We start from the raw sequence: 22,758 nt of genomic DNA, 5'->3' as shown, positions 1-22,758 counted from the left end.
ACTCAATAAGCATACGTCTGCTGCACACTGGACTTATATTGAGCACACCACCATCCGGTAAAAACACCCATACATTCAGTCACAGGTGTGAACTGTGATACCCCCCTCCCTGGGACTGGCCCTGACAGACTGCATTGCACACCTACTCTTCACTGTAACAGGTGCAGAGGCCAATACATAAATCCCGGCTCGTGTTCTCTCATTACCTGCAAGTAACCTCTTGGTCGCTTCATAGGTCACCAGTCGTAAGTAACCCGATCTCTTTGGATGTCCCGGTGCACCGATAACACAATGCCAAAAAGTGCCAGAAAAACCAAAGCTCAATCAACATGTTTGTGAAACCCTCCCCCAGATCTGTTGCTGAAGTATCCGGCACTGATAACCCGTCGAACAAAGTGGCAGAGGCGCGTGAACCCAGCAAAATGCAACAGATGATGGACTATATCGAGGGGTCAACTACCTTACACACTAAGCTGGATGACATGAGCAACACCATCAGCTCGATAAAAGCATGCATGGACAAATCTGATGCACGCGTGACTGAGGTGGAGTCCAGAGTGGGTATGACCGAGGACGAAGTCCAGGCACTGCGAGCAGACGTTGCCTCACTCTCCAAACAGGTACTAACCATCAGCAGGAAAAATGATGATCTAGAATCCAGATCCTGGTGTAACAATTTGCAAATAATAGGAATACCAGAGGATAATGTGATGGGTCCTATGGAGGAATATGTGGAGCGTAAACTCTTGTCCCTATTGGATAATTCAAAGCTATTGCCACATTTCACCATAGAAAAGGCTCACCATTTGCTTGCACCCAAGCTCAAACCTGGCGCTCCACCTCGCCCAATTATAGCTTAGGTGCTGAATTACCAGAATAGAGATGCACTGCTATGGGCAGCAAGGGCCAAGGGAGAACTATTGAATGGGGGCCACCTGAACCCAGATTTTTCTATATCATTGAAGCAAGCATGTAAGACCTTCATGGCCGCCAAGAAGAGGCTCCAAGACCATAATGTGAAGTACGCCATGCTCTACCCGGCCAAAGTAAGAATAGAACATTACAACAAAGTGTTCTTCTTCACACTACCTGAAGATGCTATGCGATTTATGGATGAACACTTCTCATGCTAAATACAAGGAAGATAACTTAATGTCACCCTCGCCATGTTTAATTAACCCTGGTTAATTGTAGCGACAACAGCTGTGACACATGTAATGCAACACTTACCCATCTGACGGAGACCTGCTAGTCCCACTTACCATTGGATGCTATACCTGTCACTATGCACCTGTAACCAATTTAAGTTTAATGAGCTGCAGCACCGGCGCCGGGTTGTAATCGGCCAACAACCCTTCTTTGCAAAGTTGCAAATGTTGTTTGGAAGGTTGGGTTGGGTCTGTCATTCCTCTGGTTGTGGGAGGGATGTGGGTGGGAGGTGGGGTGTTTAGGATTGTTAAAAAAAAAGTGCTTGAAATTCATGGTTTCCTTGATATTAATCGATGATATTGGACTGAAAACCTGTCAAACTGCTATATTCCGACGACTGGGGTATTTAGAGACTATGTCAAAGTCTGGCCAAATGGGGCTGAGTCGTGAATCTCATGAGTTGGAATGGGCGGGGGCTAGAGAAGGGCAGTTGCTGTTTCGTTAACAATTGGGGTACACAACGTCATTACACCTCATACTCATCTCAATGCAAGGGGATCATTATCATTATACCTAAATCCATGCAATACACCCATATGAAAGCCCACATTCACCCACTTGACCATTATGTGCTACTATGGGGTATACTTTTGGGTCAGGAGGTAGTTTTATTAAATGTGTATGGGGCTAACGTAGATGACCCCGAATTCTACACCGAATTGATCGGGCTGCTACAGCTCTACCCTTTAGTTCTTGTGATATTCGGAGGACATTTCAACACGATAATGGGCGTCGACCTTGATACATCAGGCACCAAGCCGACAGTTGACCAAAGTTGCTTTGATACTGCAGAGGAGCTTAAGGGTGGTGGGAATGGTGGACGCCTGGGGAGTCCTAAACTTCATGTCGTGAAAGTACTTATTTTACTCTACAGTGCATGACTCCCACTCCAGGATAGATGCGTGGTTGATATCAGATACACTGACAAACCGGCTTGAGGGAGCCGACATCCTGCCCCACACATACTCCGACCATTCCCCAGTCACTCTGAAATTATCACTTGGCCCGCCACCGGAGGTGCTTAAGCAGTGGAGGCTCAAGCTGCAATCCTTGCTAAACTGTGTCTTTGCTGTCGAGTTGGGTAGTTAAGTCGAGGAATACTTTGTGGTAAACACAGGCTCTCTAGACAGTAAAGCATCCCTGTGGGAGGCCTTTAAGGCATACATATGCAGCATTTAGATGGTGACGTAGTCAGGGATACTCAAACAATACACAAGGATATCCATGACGGTAAGGCTAGGCTTCGCTGCCTGGAGCAGACATATGCAACCACGCCTGGCAACATCACCTTAGGCAATATCAAGACAGGGCTTGATAAATTCAGAGAAATGGCTGAAAGGGAACTGAAGTTCCTTGACAACCCAGGCCAGGCCAGGAAATACGGGGAGGGCAAATGCCCTGGTAAACTTCTAGCTGGAACAATATAACAAACAAAAGGACCCCAACATATTCCACTGGTACAAGACACTACAGGTCAGACAGTACACACTACACCGGAGGTATCCCAAGTTTTCCACTGCTTTTACTCCACACTATATGCTAATACAGACACTGCTGCCTCCTCGGACATAGAGTCCTTCCTAGACAACCTGCCACTGTCAATATTGTCGGATGAATTGAGAACGACCCTAGATCTTCCTATAACCTCCGAGGAGATATTTCGTGCCATCAAGGCTCTCCTATCCGGTAAAGCCCCGGCCCTGACAAACTAACGATAGATTTTTTTAAAACATTTCAATTCCTACCTCACACCTAAACTGAATGCCTTATGGGAGGAAGTCAATAACACTGGGATACTTCCGCCCAGACTGCCGCCGCCTTAGATATACAAAAGGCCTTCGATTCAGTATCCTGGCGATTTATGTGGGCAGTACTTAATAAATGCAATTTTGGGCTAGGGTTTATATCGTGGGTGAAACTCCTATATACAATGCCCACTGCTAAGGTCAGGGTGAATCGCTCCCTCTCGGCCCCCATCGACATTAGCAGCGGGACCCGACAAGCTGCCCGCTGTCACCACTATTGTTCGCCATTGTCATGAAGCCACTTGCAGACGCTATTCGGAGTAGACATTCTCAAAGGGGGGTCCGGCTGACGGGGGCACCAGAGATCATTTCATTGTATGCAGACGATGCACTGCTGTTCATACACAACCCACAGAAACACCTAGCACCAATTATGCGGGAGGTACACTTATTTGGAACACTGTCTGGGCTGCATGTGAACTGCTCTAAATTCGAATTGTTTCCACTTACTGATACGACCACCGCCCCACCGGACCGTATGGGCTTCACCTGAACCCCATTGGAGCTCAAATATCTGGGGGTGGTTGTGATACGACACAAGGCCTCTCTCTAGGCTATCAACTACGGTGCAAACCTTCCACAACTGAGAAGCAAGCTGCTGGTCCGGTCGAGACTTCCACCGAGCGAGTGTCACTACTCAAAATGATTTTTCTCCCGAAAATGCTACACTACTTTTTAAACATACCTCTGTGGCCGTGGGCAATATTCTTTGCTGCACTTAAAACAGCGATCAAAAGTTTCATATGGCATCCCGGCACAGTCCGCATTAAATGGAATACCTTGATGAAACCCTACACCCAGGGCACCCTGGCTGCCCCGTACTTTGAAAAATACTGGGTCGCAGCCCAAGCACATTATGCATTGTACTGGTTCGACACAGATTTGAGGCACCCCCACCTGAAAATAGAGCAGCATGCAGCTGGCACCCGCAATGTCCGGTTGCTGATATTCCTACTGCAATAGTGAGACCCATATGCAAACGACCCAACACTCATGACTGCAAAGTATGGAAAATAGTAGGCACCCCCAACCATACCACAGAAATCTGCCACTATGGAACTTCTTTCCACTCCATCCTTACGTAAGTAAAACAGCAGTACAGCAGTGGGCGAAAGATGGTTATACGACCATGGGAGATGTATACGACATGGAATCCTTTATAAAGTTTCAAAGATTATTAGGCCCCTCACGTAGACAATCACAACATTTTTTACAATATGTTGGACTCTGATGCGTGGTTAAAAAAACATGGGCCACATTCCTGGTGCAACCCTCCAACGAGCCATTACTGGAAATCATCATGGGTGGGTATTCCATGCGTGGCGGGGCTGGCCAGGCTGTACAAACTGCTACAAAATCTGCGAAACTTAAGCTAAAGACCTAGAGATGGATTTCACTGACGAAATATGGGAAGCTATGTGCCTGCAAACACGTGCTGTGTCCCTTAACTCTAGGTTCAGATTGATGCAGTTCAATGTTTTGCACAGGTTTCATCATACCCCAGCCAAATGACATCTGTTTCCACGCACACACTCTCCACACTGTCCCAGATGCTGTGCAAATGAGGCGGGATATCTCCACATGCTCTGAAGTTGCCTCGAGCTGAAAGATTATTGGTATGGGATTTGCGCTGTCATGTCAGAAATGTTAAGTTGTACTATAGAACCCAACCCGCAGAACTGTTTGTTTCATCTACTCACCAACCTGCAGCGATGCTTATGTAAACTTGCACGTCTTTATATGATATTAGCGGTCCATGGTATACTACTGCTGTGGATGCGCCCTAACCGCCCTGCAGTTGAGCACTGGTTGCGTGACGTAACGTGGGTGTCCGATATGGAGGAGCGTTGGTCCGCACTACAACCAATGAGTTGTAAAGCTCAAGACATATAGCTCCCTTTCCGCAATTATTTGGTTTTAATCCACCAAGATATCTGATCTTGCCATCAATTGTTCTGTGAATTTTACATCTTCACCCCTTCCATTGCAACAAAGCTCCTTCAGCCAGAGGGCCTGCATGCCCGCACGAAACCTAATCCATTACATACCATTTTAATGCTATTAACGTTATTCTATGTTTTATTGTAATGTCAAGCACTCAATAAATAAAGTTTAAAAAATAAAAATGTGTCAGTCGCAGTGGTCTATTGGCAAGAAGGTGTTGAGGCGAGATCGAACGGAAGAATTCTGTGGTTCAAAGCATTACTCAAGCGTTGCAGATTGTGGAGGTCATCAGGTTCAGTTCAGCTGTCGAGTTTCAACATCAACACACCTCAGCTGGTGCTGTGTGGCGACAAACTGGTTAGAAAGGGCAGAACTGAGGTTTAAAAGTTGCTGTGTCCCAAAGGCAGCTCCAGTAGGTCCTGTTGCTTCAAAATGGTGTCAAACAAGCTCAAATCGCAGCAGTTTGATGGTGAAAGAGCTGGAATCCTCAGGAGCTCCCTGACACGCTGGAGTCCCACACCAGGGAGCCTGGGGCAACGAGTAGTCCTTTTCATGGGCTCCCTAACATGGAGGAGGCTGAAACACACCTTCAGGGGTCCCTCAGGATGGTTAGGTCCTGGGCAGCAGTGTTACTGGCAGAGGTGCAGGTCTTGCTCCAGCAGCAAGTCACCCCCAATGTGCCCTGGGGATGGTTACGGGACAGAGCTTGCCTCTCCTTGGACTACCTGTCTTCAGCTCATAACTGGAGGACTTTGGAAAGGACTGTTCTCCCAACAGGGTCCAACTAAATCTTCTTGAAGGTTTGAAGTCCATAGATGATACAAAGAAGGAGTGGGTGACCCATTCTTTCAAAGGCAAATGTCTACAGCTGATTGGTCAAAAGGAAGCCTGCTTTAAGGGTCCAGTCCCTGTCCTATGGGGTAAAATATAGCCCCTGATGTCAGAAATAAAGAGGCCAGGCCAGTATTTAAGAGTGAAGCTGGCTGGTGCCATCCATTGGAAAATGCGGACCAGTCCAAAACACTTCTTTTTCTGACTTAAGGCCAAGTGACATGGAAATAAATGGGCCTAGTTACACTCTATTAAAATTGACAAGTATGCAAGTGGAGAAAGACACATACTTTTCATGAATGAACTGACACTTTCAAAAGGCCTACTTAGAGCATTGGGAAAATCATGTTAATTCAACTGTGTCACACCCCTGGAGTATCACACAACTCTTTCCCAACCACAGAAGCCAAATGTAGTGACCCCTTCCACCTTGGTTGGCACAGGTTCCTGTTTTGAGTACCAACAGGCACCACGAGACAGCCAATGGGGGAAAGAGGGTTAGGGAGAGGTTGTGTATAGGTAGGGGGTGTTAAGGGTTAACAAGTAAAAGGTATAGGGAGTACCCACATAAACCAACCTGTAATCAATCTTGCCTGATAACCAAGTATTCCAAGAGATTAGTACACTTCTTAATTAGTGCACTGAACCCCTGCTCTTTGCTCTTAGAGATATAACAGCAAGCACATGTAGCATGAAATGACTCAATGACATGATGGCACAACATACATAAATGAACAGACTTGTTGGCACTGTACTTCTTGTCTAGTACTGCCTTTGCACTGTACCTTGCTTCTTGATTGAGGCACTAAGAAGCTCTTACACAACATTTGACTTACAATGGCAATGAATGTGACATGAAACGAGAACAGACACATGAGCAGTATAAGCAACACAGTGTTACTTCACACCATGTAAATGCTCCATAGACACATGAGCAACATACTCAACACTGTGTTACTTCCAGGCATAGTAAGTCCCCTCGAAACACATGTGCCGTGCAACAAATACAGTGTTACTGAACACTACGTAAATGTTCTACACTCGTATGCTGTGAGCATGATTTGATCCCAGAGGAATATTGCTGCTGCCCCAACATGAGTATGTGAGCATAGAAAAGTCACTATGGGCAGAAAGAAACACAAGCACCTACTGTAATGAAATGCTATCAGCGAGTCTTTCACGTGGTGCAAACAGCACCCTACAGAAACCAATATATACTTGATACTGCATGCATTTTCATTAAGCACTTATCTGAGGCCTGGGGGGGTGGGGCAAACTGACTCCGCCGCAGGCAATGAGTATCCCGCGTTGAACGGTCTGCCACCATGTTCCTGCTCCTTCCCTCCATGACACATGGAGGACTGCTAAGTTAAGCAGACAGTCACTGCCGGGCCCGCGTTCAAAAATCTCACCACTCAGCCTGGGTCCTATAGAAGAACAGGAAATTTCACCGACATCTCCGAATACAGCTTCCTCCGGCCCGTGCCTGCCATGCCATCAATCACCAACAGACAGCTTAGGCAGAGGAGGTTCTTAAATAGCAGTTGGCTGCACCTGTTTCCAATCAGCCAATTGCCATGCAAAGGCTCATGGGGATTTTAGTTTGCAACCCCTTTTTTCCCCAAACACTCCTTTTATATGGCTTTCCAAGGCCCACAGCCCCTTTTTCCTCAGAAACTGTTACATTAAAGAAAGACATTACACATGGACAGATTAAAAACTGCAGCAGTACACGTGGGATGAAATGATATAGTTGTACATTTGGAAGCTAAAAAGGAGGAATGATTCCCTGTCTCACTTCGGTCCCTCTCCAATCACGCTTATCCTCATCAATAATGTAAATTGTTCCTTGTAATGTTTTCTGGTTTGATACAATTGTTATGTAATGCTTGTTGTATTTTTCTCGTTCCTCTTGTAAAGCGCTTTGGCGTAAAGCGCTATATAAATTACAATAAATAAACATACAAATACAAATAAAGAAAAAGACATCAATCCCATCATATAAAATGACAGAATGAACAAAGAAGGGCCTATTTCGTTTGGTGTAGATTTCAATACTGCCTTCTTATGTATCTATTAACTATCTGTGTGGAGAGAGTGAACTTATTTTGTTTATACATTATGCAAAGAAAATGATATTTAGGAACATCAAATGTAATATGAAATGCAACATGTTAAACATACAGTGCCAATGGGAAATGTTATTCCTTTAGGAACATGCAGGTAACTGGCTGCTGTTGTCTTTATCCACTGAGCTGATGGTTATCTGAAATTGTGACCCCGACCTTTGGAGGCTGGGTACACCAAGGCAACTGGCCTGTAAGTTCAGTAAAAAATATAAAGAAATACAAAGCTAGAGATTGAATTTGTGGTGAATTGCTGATAACACAACCAACAGACACGACCTTTAAAGTCAGGTTTCCCATAAAAATGTGCATTTAGCGCTAAACAAAGACCCTTTGAAGATCTGAACAACCAGATCTTTTGTGGCTGGGCCCACCAATAAGAATGTCTGGTTGTCAATTAGTTGCTGATAACATGTCCTGCACAAGTGACCGCGAGGTCAAGCTTCTCATAAACTGTACATTAAGCACAGAGCAAGGCTTTGAAGCCAAGCAGAAGAAATGTTAAGATAAACACGGAAAAACCAGATGGCTGGTCACATGTCTTAAGAAAAAATGAAACTTACTAAGACAAGTTATGCCCTGCCATTCATTAAACATTGAATACAGTTTTTCCTTCATAAAAGGAGCAGTGTGTGTCCTATAGAGCCCACCCCGGGTTCAAATTAAACAGGAAAAAAGCCCATTGGTACCCTGTAAACATGACATTTTTGTGTTGTACATAATTTAAGTTATGTGGAAAATTATGATTTTTGCCATTTTCATACACCTGGGAAATGGGAAAGTTGGCACAGGAGCAGATCTTGAAAATAGGTTTAAATTGGAGATGGTGCCATTTTTGCCTAGCAGAAAACGGGGAAAAATTGTAGCTCCGCTCAGGAAGGGTGTGCCGAAATAAAATTAGTATGGTTTGATCCACCGTAAAATATACAACCCCATATATATATATATCATCACAAGGTTATTTGAAAGATCAAGGGGGTTATTGTAGTATATAATTTTTCAGAACAAAAGATTTAGAAACCCCCTGTAATTTTGAAATGATGTATCTATCCTCCTACCTCAGCCTACATCATACATAGCTCCCAACTTCTGGTCCTATCAGCAGCCATTGGGTGTCTTGGAAAGAGGTGAAGTGAGAGGGCTAGCCAATCCTGACCGCGGGAATTATGATCATGTTGCAGTGTCACTAGCCCAATAAAAAGGTATGTTTAGCATCAGAACAAAGCTTTTTGTGAATTATTCCAGGAGAGAGCTGCTGCTAGACTCTTGCAAGGAGCAACTACCAGAGAGCCTACAATCCTTGCATTGGAGACAGTGGGTCTCATTACAACCCTGGCGTTGGACCATGGTGCGATTAGCGATTAGCACCATGGTCCAATGCCGGATTCCGCCATGGTGGATGGCGGATTTACCGCCCCATTCCAAGGTTGGCGGGGCGGTAAATCCCCATTCACCATGGCCCCTTCCACATTCCCATTTTTGGCCCATAGGGCTCAATGGGAATGGGGAAGGCACTAATTACGGCACCGTAAATTACGGTGCCGTAATTAGCACCAAGGTCCCTTAGCGGGTTGGACTTTAACGCCTGCAAAAAGCAGGCGTTAAAGTGTGAATCTGGCGTTAAGGGTTTAACGGCGCCGCAGCCTTTTACGGCGTAGTTAACCCCTTAACTCCAGGGTTGTAATGAGGCCCAGTGACTGGGAAATAGAGAAGCTAACTAGGACCCAAACCAGAGGTGCAAGAGGAAATCCTTGACTGAAAGCCCTTGACCAGACCTGTGCTGTCCTGAGAGGAACACTTCCCTGACCAAAGCCTCCGAAGTAAGTAGATATCCCAAAGCCATCAATTGTGTGGGAAGCCACCCGGCTTTGTCCTTTTCCATTAGTGGGTAAAATGGGGGTGAATAAAGATAGGCCCTTAGCACAATGTATTTAATCTCATTCAAATAATTTCCCCATAGCAAAACATCCCTCTGTTAAAATTGAATTGTGTTGGGAGCAGCCAGCCTTATTCCTTTCCAAGTGTGGGCTGCCGGGGGGTGAGGGGTTGGGGGGGGGGGGGACTGTGTAGATCCTTAGCACATTTGATTAAAGTAAATCAATTAATTTCCATATAGAAATCACATGTTGAGTGTTGTTAGAATTCAAAACTAACAAGGCTCATGCCCAGAGTGTTCTAGCTGGTATAGCCCATAAAGACTTGGTTTACTATTCTGATATCCTTGACTTCCACACAGAAAAGGGAGGCGGGGGGTCAATAATCCCAAAAAGTAGTAATCCACAATAGGTAATCCTAAATGCTATTGTTCCAGTGAAAGTATAGGGTGCAAAACAAAATTCCCCATTCATTTTAAATCAGAATTACAAAGTATTGCATCTCATCTGTATATGTGTTGCAAAAAAGAAAATCCCCATTCATTTTAAAACAGAATTACAAAACGAAATTTCCCTTTTTAGTTCCGATTTTTTCTCTGACCAGAAAATATCAAGTCCTGCCTTTTATTTTCATGGGTGTTCAAACATGATTTCCACCTGAGTCCTTTTTTCCCAATGTTGCCTTTTAAATCAAAGTTGAAAAACGATTTTTCCCATTGTATTCCTTTCCCTAATATTGCATTTCTAGTAACAAGCCCAAAACGATTTTCCCAATTGAATACCCCTCCCAAACAGCACCTTTTTAAATCAGTAACCAAAAACGATTTTTCCATTGTGCTCTCACTCCCTGCACCTTGCCTGTAAATCAAAGGGATCATATTTAATTGAGGCCTGGAGGGTGGGGGTTGCTGGGAGAAAAGTTGTGTTACAAATTAAGTAATTCCTGTGGACCCTGTATTGTATTATGAATGTTTTCTCTTGGTTAAATCGAAATTAAATCTGTTGTACATTGTGATTGCATGTTTCAGAATTGCATCTGTGTTGTTTGAAGAATAGACTTATTGTTGTGATATTGGGTGTTGCCACAGCATTGGTGGATGATGTTAGCCTGTTTGTCCAACCTTAAATTAATTAATAAATATATATTCTTACTACATACCTGTGTGGTTCCTAGTCCATTGGTGACACAGGGTATGTGTTGGTTTTGGGTGCGAGAGGGGTTGGAGGCCTCATCAAAGCAAACTGAATAAAAAGTGCTTTATTGTGCGCCACCTTGCTTGGGGGGAAAAGAACTCCCTGAGTTTATTTTATTTAATTTTTTACGTTTGTAGAGCACACTGCAACCCAAAGGCATCAAGGCGCTATTACATGAAAGTATGCGTAGGCAAGATTGTGATTGAGTTGAGTGTGACCACATAATAAACCATGACAGTCCTTGGAATAAGTGAACCTTGCCTTCTGAAATCACACCTAAAGTGCTTTGTGCTGCAGGAAGTGGAGGGAATAGGAAAGAAAGATAGAGGCAGGAAGAAACAAGATGGTGGGACCTTCCTCCTGATGCAAGGAGCTCCCTCTGTCTGCATTAACCCTGCTCCCTCTCCTTCTCAAAAGAATGGGGGCCCTTTTGGTATGCAGTAACTTGGTGGGAGGCTACTCCTTTTGTGAATGGGTGTGCCCTTTGATTCCTGTTCTCAGGACAACTTCCTGTGGAGTGGCTATTTCTCTGGAGTGGGTGTTACCTGCCCTCACAAAGGAACACAGAGACAGCCCTCAGGGCTACAGTATTGCTGGCAGTAGCAGACAACCTGGCCAGGGGAGATACTCATAACCCTTCCACAGCTGGACTGGGCTCACAAGGCTGACACTTGCTTCATACCAATATGATGTGGGTTGGATAACTATGAGAGATGTCAGTCACCTTACTTCACACGCAGGTATGGCTTTTATTTACAGTTGTACGTGCCACCAGAATAGCATACTCATAGTTATGTCGTTTTTTGGAATACGTGTGCATATAGTAAATGTAGGCCATGCTCTGTAGTGATGTTGGCTGTCACTACAGCTGAAAAGAGGGCACCTGTGACCTGAACCCGTCCTCTGCCACTGGAGAGCATGCACTGTTATCAGGCTGCTGATTAGGTAGGGCACAGGTGTGCACTATGCTTTTGGCATGGAGCTTTAGGAAAGGGGTTTCTTCATAGCAGTTCACCCTTTCTGAAATGGAATTAACTGCATTATTTTATTAGTCAATAAAACACAAAAAAGTCAGGGCTTCTACAACCTTGCCAGATGGCAATTCCTCAAACTTATTTTGTGAACAATTACAAATTCAGATGTGTTTGAAGATGATTCAATTTCTTTGCATGCAATCAGACATAGAGCCTGCCTAATTAAAGGATCATATTATGATAATGATGTGGCATTCTTCTGCATATTGTAGGGCTTCTGTAATTTATAGGATGATGGTCCAGTTTCACAAGTATGAGGGACATTTCCTGGCTCAGATGGAGCCTTGGCATAAGAACATTTGCTGCTAAATAATTTTGTTTTCTCCACTGTATTCCTGCAGGCCAAAGTACACTTGTTTAGTGCTGTTTAGAAAGGTAATTTATTTGAGGGAATTGTGAGAGTTCTTTTAAAAAATGCAAGGGGTTGACCAAAATATTCGAAATGTACCATTTTTACTTAACACACATGACATCATTAAAATCCATAAATGCACATGTTTGATCTCCTCTCACTCAGGGACTGATTTACAAAAAATGTTTAACATTGGAAAGTCCCATTGAAAACATGTTTGTAAATCAGGCCCTTAGTGTCTTGCATGTCTGCAAAGTCACAAAGCTACCATTTCAGTATGTTATTTTCTGTTTTATATTGCCAACGAAGAGCAACCAACCAATGCTAGCTTTAGCAAACCTCAGAATTAGGAAATACACCATTACACACACATCATGCTTGGCCAAACAGCTGGCCTCCCTATAAATATTTACCTGCAACCGGCTGGCAGTGAGCAAGCTCTCTCTTGCCAGTCGTACAAGAGAGCCTGGGAGCGTTCAACCTGATGAATGGAACCAAGACAAGAATGCATGAAGTATACTTAACATATAACCCCCTTTTGCAAGCAACCTGAACTGGAAAACATACGCAAACCGCAAGCGCATCAACATGTTCTATTTCTGTTATTTGGCAGTCGAGTCGAGGCATCTTTGCACGGATAATATTACAGCAGACTGACAAATATTAATAGAAACGCAACATCTAAGTCACAATATTCCCTAAAGCGAAGGTGTATTGTTCTCCTTTGAAACTCTAGCATGCTTTGGAAAGCTGAACTGCTCCACAGTGCACCAGCCATGATGTGTCCCAACAGATCATTTCATTCCTTTAGTGAAGTAATGTAAGTAGTGAAAAAATATCACCCTGAGGTTTTGACCCAATTATCAAATGGCAACCCTTAGGCAGCCCAGATGTTGGCATTCTTACACAAGAAATGTGTTACTGTCCAGTGTGTGAATATCTATTGCTCTGCAGCAGATCCGACGTCTAGACTTTTAACACCAAATCATGTCTTTCCAAGCATCACTCCATAGTGGAACTTTGAAGGTGGGAATATTAAACCGGGATTCACAGAGGAGGTGGGTTTGTGCATGAAGGCAGTGGTTCAATGCTGAGCATAAGCGTTCAGGCCAGCCCCCTGATGATTAACCCGTAGCCCAGCTCACGCATACTGCATTTCAGGTTAGCCCCAGGTTTAAAGTGCACATCCCAATGTGCCCCAAATCAGTCCTGACATGCTCATCCAGTCCTCCTTTCTGCTCATTGCATTCTTGGACTTGTACCTTTGCTTTTTCCATTATAAAGCCAGCACTACAAGTCCCAGTATGCAACGAAAAAACAAGTATTGGCAAAGCCGATAGGCCTGGTTTTGTATATGTAAAGGGTACACATTTTTGGGAATCCCGGGGCAGAGCAATACAAGTCTTACTCCCAACATTTGGAAAGACAGACCAACTCCCTTTGCCAATTACTGTTATGTTTGATTTGCCAAGCTCCCTGTGTATTACTGTGCATTATTTGTGTTTTATTTCTTGGACCACCAAATATTATGCGTGCTACATAAATCAGCCAGGTCTCATTTATAAACCCATGGCAACCTGACGTTTGGAAGTCGTATACCACCATTCCAATATGGTGTTCAGAAAAATCCTGATTTAGTCAACATCTAATGGGCCAATAATAGGAACTCTCAGAATCACATAGAAATGTCATAGGCTGCTTTCTGCTTTCATAACAATCAATGAATGCCACAACACTGCCCACCCCACGAACTGCCATATCAGATTTGTAAAACTTTTATAGAAACAATTACACTACCTTGCAAAAAAACACTAATCTACAAGAACAAATATTCGGATACTACAAACCAGAGATCCATTGAGGATAATTATGCATGACAGATTTTGTGTTAAACTAATAAAAAACAATAAAACGCCACCAAAATGATAATCTCATCTTGTCATAGTTTTTAAAAGCACAGACATGTATGGTGAGCCTTGTTGCCGAACTTAGAGGCGTGAAACTGTTGCATCATCTGACATTCTCCAGCTCAATGTCCTGCTTGGGGAACAGGGCATGTGAGTGCATTGCAACATGTTTGTTGTTTGGAGCCTGCAAAGATAATCAGCAGTAGCTCTGCAGCAAAAAGCACTTCTGCGTCGACCGCAGAGAGAGAATTGATGGACAGCGACCTCAGCCTCTGAAAATAAAAATGCTCAGGAATGCATAATGGTAAGGGGTAAAAAAACTTAGGGGCCGATTCATGGAACAAACGTGCGCCGAAAATCCCAACGCAAGCAGGCGCAAGGTGGTGCAAGCGTGAGAAAGCAAGCGCACGCGCACGCTTGCGATTCAAGGAAGGCGCTGTGCGTGTTTCCCACTGGTTGTGTGCCAAATCCGTGCATGGCGCACACGGGCGCACATGTCATCAAATGGCGTGCGCTACGCGCACAGCGAAAGCGCACATAGCGCGGCACACACAACAAAACTGAGCGGAACAGTGGGCGGAACATGCGGAATGGGTAATAACACGTGAAAAAGAAGGCGTAACTGGGGAAGTACTGCAGGGAACTACATGGAATGCCCACACGCACGCGAACAACCCGTATTCATGGATTTGAATACGGGAAACCCGCGCACGGCAAAAGACGCACATAGGCGTCAACGCGTCTGCCACACGAAGGCAGGCGGAAGCATCCCCCCGCACATATAAAAGTGCGCGCAAACAACAAACATGTATATACAGCTATGATGAATGCCCCATTTGTCGCAGCACTGATCGTGGGACACCGCAGGAGGAGGAGAATAGCCAGGGCCCGCATTATTTCACCCCGGACAAGCCTTTTTGGGATGCCTGACGACCAGGTCTACGGCAGGTATAGGTTTCCACCTCGTATCATCCTAGACCTGGTCAGGGAGTGGGAAGATGACCTTAAATCCCCCACTCTCTGCTGCCAAGCATTGAGCCCCTTGGAGAAGGGGCTCAATGTCTTGCATTTTTTGGACACTGGGTCATTTCAGCGGACTACTGCCATAGTGGGGGGGGTCTCACAGGCCACCCAGTCACGCTGCCTACACCAGGTCTTGGCAATCATGACAGCACGCCCCTCAGTCCGCAGGCACATATACATGCCCAGAACACCCGCAGAAAGGCAGGCCGCTGTCCAGGACTTTTACAGGGTGGCACACTTCCCCAAAGTGCTTGGTGCCATAGATTGCACCCATGTGGCCCTACGTCCACCTAGGGCCACTGAGCACATCTACCAAAACCGCAACCACTGGCATTCCATCAACGTGCAGGTGGTATGCGATGCAAAGGGAATCATCACCTCTGTCTATGCAAACTACACTGGCTCCACCCATGACAGCTTCATATACAGAATGTCTGCCCTGAGCCGGGCCCTGGAAGCTGGGCAGCATGGTGACACATGGCTCCTAGGTGAGTACAAATGCCTGTGCACATGCATGCATGTCACACACACACAAATACACCAACCCCAATAATCACAACCATCATCACCTCTCCAGGGGACAGTGCCTACCCTCTGAGCAACCACATGATGACGCCAATCCGGAACCCCACCACACCACCCCAGGTAAGATACAAAGTGGCCCATATTGCAACCAGGGCCATAGTGGAGCGCACATTCGGAGTGCTCAAGTCACCCTTCCGCTCCCTTGACCGCTCTGGCGGGCAGCTACTCTATGCACTCCCAGTAGTGTGCAGGATCATTGTGGCAGCATGTGTCCTGTACAATGTTGCAACACGGCAGGGCGTACCGGTGGACATGGTGGTGCCCCCACATCCCCAACCACATGCCCAGGCGCTGCCCATGGGAGGGGACAGGGCACGAGCGAGGAAGCCTGGACCCAGCTTGTGGCCACATTTTTCACCTAAACTCCCACCCCTGCGGAGTGCACACAGGCCTGGCACGTAGCAGGTGACAATCAATGATGACAAAGAGACAGTCAACTGTCACAACCTTACCACCCTGAGAATGTTGCCATGGAAGTGCCACATTGTGTGCATCCATAGCTACTTAAACATAAGCAATCCTCTGTGACCAGAAGGCACACATGCAAGGTGTGAATCACACAGACCTGCAAATAGGCCATGACTATCACTGGTATGTCATCCAAACCCTCCCAAACCACAACAGGACATGGCAAGCAATAGCTATACACCAACACAGTACCAATAAGGTACACATTGACATGTGAAAAATGTAAAGTAGCATCAGACAATGATGCCTGACATGGAATCAGATGAAAAGACTGACCAACAACCTCCCACCCAAAAGAAGTCATACCCACATGCATTCAAACAGTTGTAGCTGTAACATAACAATGAATGCCTGCCTACATGCACATTGTGCATTGCAAAATCAACAGTGCAGCTTCTGTGTGCCGTGTCCACCTCCTGCAACACACTGATCAGCGCACAGCATAGTGAACAGCCATTGTGTGTGACGCACACCCTGAGCATCACATCTAAGCGACAAACCACATCAAAAAGCAAAATATGCATGTACAGGATCCACAATTGGTCATAGATCATGTGCTGCAGGGACACAGTGGGCACCAGAAGGCAAACAGAGCATACATGTGGACATGGAAGGGTGGTTGTACATGTAGTGGATCATAGTTCGAGTGTGTGAGTGTGTGGGTCAGCAGGGACATGCACTCAATATATGCATGTGCAATCAAGTGACCATCAGTTTCCTCTACACATCACACGTGAAGATTCACCATGTGTACACCCCAGCATGTCAAGCCACAACTATTCCCTCACACCTGAAAGGTAAACACAACACATGAACAGGCATTGATCAGCAGAATACATCATGTACATAGGATACCGCAATTACAATGTCGGGGTGCTCATCACACTGTAGGGCAAGGAAACTGTCAACAACAAAACACCCCTCCTCCCTCACAAATCACCATGACCCACTGAACAATTGCACCTGGGTTATGTAGCCTTCATCCTTGAAGTTCACCTGGCCACAGGATCACCTTTCCCCTTTGTCACCATCTCCCACCTTGTGTGCAAAAAGTGTCCAGCACCCTCAGAGGCCACCTTGACTTGCAAAAACACCAAATCAAAGAGTACTCAAAGCAGGCAAACATAGAAGCCAAGCAAAAAGCCTGCAGTCAGCAAAACAAACCAGAAGAGCTTCCAGTAGATGACTTGAAGTAGCAGTACGTCACAAAGCCCAAGTACTATCACAATGACGTAACAACCAAGGTAGCACAGTAAAACAATGTCACAACAGGATGTGTACCATGTGTGGTACATAACACATAATAATGCACCACAAACTGATGTGTACTGTCACAGCTCCAGTGTACAGGCGCAGGAGTGGCTCGAACCAACCACCCCCACCGTGGTCTGGGTGCCTGCAAGGTCAAACTCACACAGGCCTATGAGACCCTGGTAGGGAAGGAGGGTCAGGGCTATGCAGTCGGGACAGGCATTGCTATACTGGATAACCAGAATGAGGGGCAGGAGAGGGGAGTAGGATTGACACAGGAAAGTAGGAAATGCACAAAACTGTACTACTCACATTAACACATACACAAGTACACCAAATTTGATCATCATGCACATAGTAACAAATTACTCAAATGGAAGACAAATAGAAACTTATCTCTGGGGTGAGTGCTGGCCTCCTGCCTGCGCACTCTCAGGTCTGGTAACAGGAGCAGTTCAATGCTGCAAAGAGAGCCACAGTTACTAATCTGTGCGTGGCCATAACACACAAACATACCACCATATATGCCCCAAAGTAACAAACTACTCAACAAACAAACATTCTGGTGTGGATGCTTTGTACCCATACGTAACATTACCCCTGTGATGGTTCATACACAGTCAATGCAGTAAGTCATGCGCCGGTGGGTGTGTGGCAAACGGAAGACCAATGTGTCACGAATCACACAACATGCAATGTTCCCTGGGTAAGCAGCTAGACGCATATAGCAAGGTACGACTTCAGAATAAGTCGTGTTCCACCATGACCCAAATAAAGTAGGTAGTGAATGTGTCAAATTCTACATGGTAATGAAATGCACTGCACACGAGTCTGTCCCTTGCTGTCTTCCCCTGTGAGCTGCTTTGTTCCATGTCTTGGAATGCTACATGGCTAATACAAGTGCCTCAATGGACCATGGTGGACCAGAGGGTATGCGCCACTGGCCCTGCAGGTGCCCCAGACAACTTTCCCACCAACTAGTCATTAGTCCACCAACGTATCTCAGCTGTATTGTGCGCTTCAACACCAATATTTGTCCAAGTTCACCATCAATGCTGCTACTAAGCATGCATGTGCAACTGGCCTGGTGGAAGGTCTGCTGTGTTGTGGCCCCCCATGCTGCTCACCTTGCCTGGAGTCCCTTGAAACACATCAGCTGTTTTCGGATGTATGAGCGCAATCCCTGTGCCTCTGCTTGCGCACACATGCGCATGTCGGTACCACCAAACGTGTCCAGCTTCCAGACGTCCAATGGCCCATGTCTGCTGGCAAAGGTGGTGTGGAGGCTCATCCCCCTGCAGAAAGGGCATGAAACACATGATTAATGCTTTACATTCATCTGTGTGGGTCTCTTCAGGCATTTCATGATTGGACCATGTCAGAGACGTACATCAGAAATCACACCATCAGTCCTTCTTTCACAGGCAAACTGTTGAACACACTATCTACGGCATGAATTGCAACATGTACAGTAAAGATAAGAAACATACTACACAATGCATAGCAATGAATGCACACATCAATCATGAAACCCCCCATCTAGCGAATGAAGAACAGTGGTCAATAACACCCCTATCATCCCCAGTAGGGGTGTTAACACAAGTTTCACAGCAGCAGACATGCCACAGATATGACAGGCCAAAGCCCTTGTTTAATAGGCTGTTACACCGAACCATCCTTGCAAGCCCATGGATAAGGGAAGCAGGAGTGGCATATGTGAGTCAAGGACCCCATGCTGCAAACACATACACAAGACAAGCCTAAAGGGCCCAGCTGGAACAGACAGTGTATGCTTTCAAAAGCCACAAAGCACCACACCGTCACATGAAAGCACAATAGACAAGCAATTTTAAACTATATTAATTAATTACACTAACTATGAAAAACCTACATTACCTAATTAAACTAACTATCAAATAGAAACTTAACTAACTAAACTAAAAGAAAAATCAAAAATGGTCACATACGATCCGGGAGTGGGGGGCACCCAGGGGGGGCGAGGTACAGGGTGCTGCTCAACACCCACATGCAATGATGTTGAGGAAAAAAAAACCTCCATGGGCTCAACGCCTGCACTGCCCGACCTATGTGGGAGATAGATTCTCGTCCGAGTCTGGCTCTTCCTCGAAAGGAGGACGTGGCACAGGAGCCTGACCACACCTAGCTGCAGCTTGTCCCTCGTCGGCAGCAAGTCTGCCGGACGAGTGAGCCTGGTTCTGTGCGGCGATCACACGTAGGTCTGCATGCAGGACCTCACGTGGTACGGGTGCTTCCTTTTGCAAGGTAACACGTGTAACACAGAGTTCCTCCTGCAAGGCCTAGCTGGACAGCTGTTGCACCTCCCGGCAAGCATGTAGCTCAGCCAAGATGGTACGCTCAAGCTGCGCAAACCTCTCCTCTGCCCGCTCAATCTGGGACATCATAAGGACACCCAGAGTGGATCTGAGGGAAGCATACTCCTCCCTCAGGGCCTCCATCTGTGCCTCTGTGTGAACAGCAATTGCTCGACGCAAAGACACCATCTCAGCCTGGCGTGCCCTGTCTGAGGCCGCCATGCCCAGCCTGGGAGAGCGGGCCATGGACCATGCCGCCTGCTGCTGGAGAAGCACCTGCCTAGCAGGGAGGAGCACGGATTGGGCCACACGTCCATGCTCTCAGCGATGTTCTCCATTGCTGCCCCCTGCCATTCAGAATTGGCAGTCATGTCTTGCTCCCACTCAGTATACAGCGGTTGCGCGTGGCGACCGCGTTGCTGGGCTTGACCCCTGCGTGACCCAAGGACTGGGTGTCCTCGTTGTGTTGGCACCGCCCGCGGCTGTACAACTACATGCCCCCGTCGACGTGATGGCCCAGGGACATCAGTGACTGGTGTGGAGGGTGACCCTGTGCCCCGATCCACCACAGGCAGAGGTTCCAAGACTGTCTGACCCCTCAGTGCAGGTGTCGCGGACAGAGGAGTGCCCACATCAGAATCACTCACCCCTGACATATGGACCTGATGCTCATCCAACTTGACATGTACGTCAGAGTGGTCATCAGGGCTGGACTCATTGCCAGCCAGAGACAAGATGGACTGTAGCACATGTGGGTTTTCGTGGCCTACCACCCCACGACCCCCACTTGTGCCGGGTTGCTGTAGTGATAACAACCCTGTGCGTGGCATGACAATACCATCCTCTGGCTCCATTGCGTCATCATCTGAAAAGTAGAGAGAAAAAAGGTCACTACACATGTTAGAAACACACACACAGACATCACACAGACACCAAACACATCAAGCAGACATGTCACACACAAAAGAGAACCTGCCGTGCATGCTGGGTCAACTTGACACTGCTTATGTGATTAGGCATGTAGAATGGTGTCATTTTGCACAGAAGTGTGTCGATGCAGTGCAGCAATTTTGTATGTTACTCACTGTCTACATGTACAAGTACTTCATGATGTGTATCTGAATATGTGAAGGCAGTGCAAGGTCAACTTCAGCCTTCACGTGCAATGTGCATTCAATGGCTAGCATGGCTACAAGCAAACCACCCCTCCCCCCAGGTGCAAATGCAAGGATGCCTAGCATGGTATCAAGAGGCTGACCATAGACCTGTGTATTGACAGACAGTGTAGACTAGCATCCACTGTATCATGTGAGTCAAGTGACAACACAGCAAATGATGATGGGACAGTAAGCAGGACACATGATGAAACCTCCGGAGTACACCCACGTGTGGAGAAGACACTACACCAGTTGGACAGAGTCATTGGCCATTAAACAGGCTGAGGCCTGTGACCCACACAGACTGTCACACCCTAAACATGTGTGCGACGCAGGACTGGGCCACAGTGGACATGGGAAGGCTGATGAAATGCCATGCAATGTAGGTCCCCCTGGAATCCTACTACAATGATCATCCTTTCAAGGGCACATAGGGGCATGAGTGGAATACACATGGAGCATGAATGGGCACTCATGTCCCTGCAGGGCATCTGACCTCTGCACAGTCCAGGTGAGACACCCTTCATCAAGTACAAAGGATGTACCACACAGCATATGTCTGGCAGATTGGCTGCTGGAAGTAAGCATGTACACAGGACGCATGAACAGGGAAATACTCAACGGCAAAATTGAAGCATACCAGTGCTAAGGTGGAATTGGGGTACAGAGGGGGGGGTGAAGGGGAAAGGGAGCATGCCTACATGGAGTACCCGCATGCAGGCAGAGGACACATGCACATCAGTCATGCAATGACATAGTCCCTGGGCTGAGAGGAAGGTCACCCCACGCTACATGCAGAAGGTCCAGTGAGCTGGAACATGGACTTGAGGGGCATCCTGGTGACCAGCATGTGAGTAGGGTGCAATAGTGGTGATGCGCTCCACATGTCCACCATCCAGAAGAGCAGACATGCATCAGGGAAGCATTGCATTACTTTGCACATCAGAACCATGTACATGTGACATGTAGTGGCAGTCATGCACAACACATCACACAAGTAAAACACACATGTCTACAACAAACACGCAGCAACACTCACTGGACTGGGCATCTCTCCCACTCCTTCGACCGATTCAGATGGTATGAACTCCGCAACGAGTGACTCATGCTGAGTGAGGTATTCCCCCTCAGGTGCAGGCCCACTGCCAGTCACCAGAGTTAAGTTGTAATTTGAGGCACGCTTAGCCTTAGCGCTGCATTTGAGGTCATTCCAACACTTTTTGCACTATTGCGCCGTGCGCACCTCATGGCCGAATGCACTCACATGTTCCGCAACTTGCTTCCAGTGGGTATCGCGGTGGGCAGCCGTAGTCTGACAATTACGACCCACTAGCATGTCACGGCTGTGGCCCAGCACGTAGTCCATGAGGTAGTCCAGTTCCTGGTTGCAGAAAGGCTTCTTCCTCGACGTGCTGGAGGTCGTGGCTGTGTGTGGGGTCCCAGCCTGTGCTGCAGGTGCAAACTTCCTCCTCTTGGATTGTGGCACAGACCCTGGCTGGCAAATGCCACCCTGATCGCTATGGCCAGTAGCACCAGTGGATTGAGCCAAGGGAGTGGCAGGTGGAGGGATGACCAAAGGCCTGACTTGCGTCAGTGGCAGCTGGGTGCCCTCTAATGGACCCTGCGCAGCAACATTCGCTGTGGCAGGGTCATTGACCGCAACTG

This window comes from Ambystoma mexicanum, chromosome 11, assembly GCF_040938575.1.
Source record: "Ambystoma mexicanum isolate Mex_15411 chromosome 11, UKY_AmexF1_1, whole genome shotgun sequence".
In the NCBI taxonomy this organism is placed as follows: Eukaryota; Metazoa; Chordata; class Amphibia; order Caudata; family Ambystomatidae; genus Ambystoma; species Ambystoma mexicanum.
The sequence above is the reverse complement of the archived record's forward strand: the minus strand, read 5'-3'. Positions refer to the sequence as shown.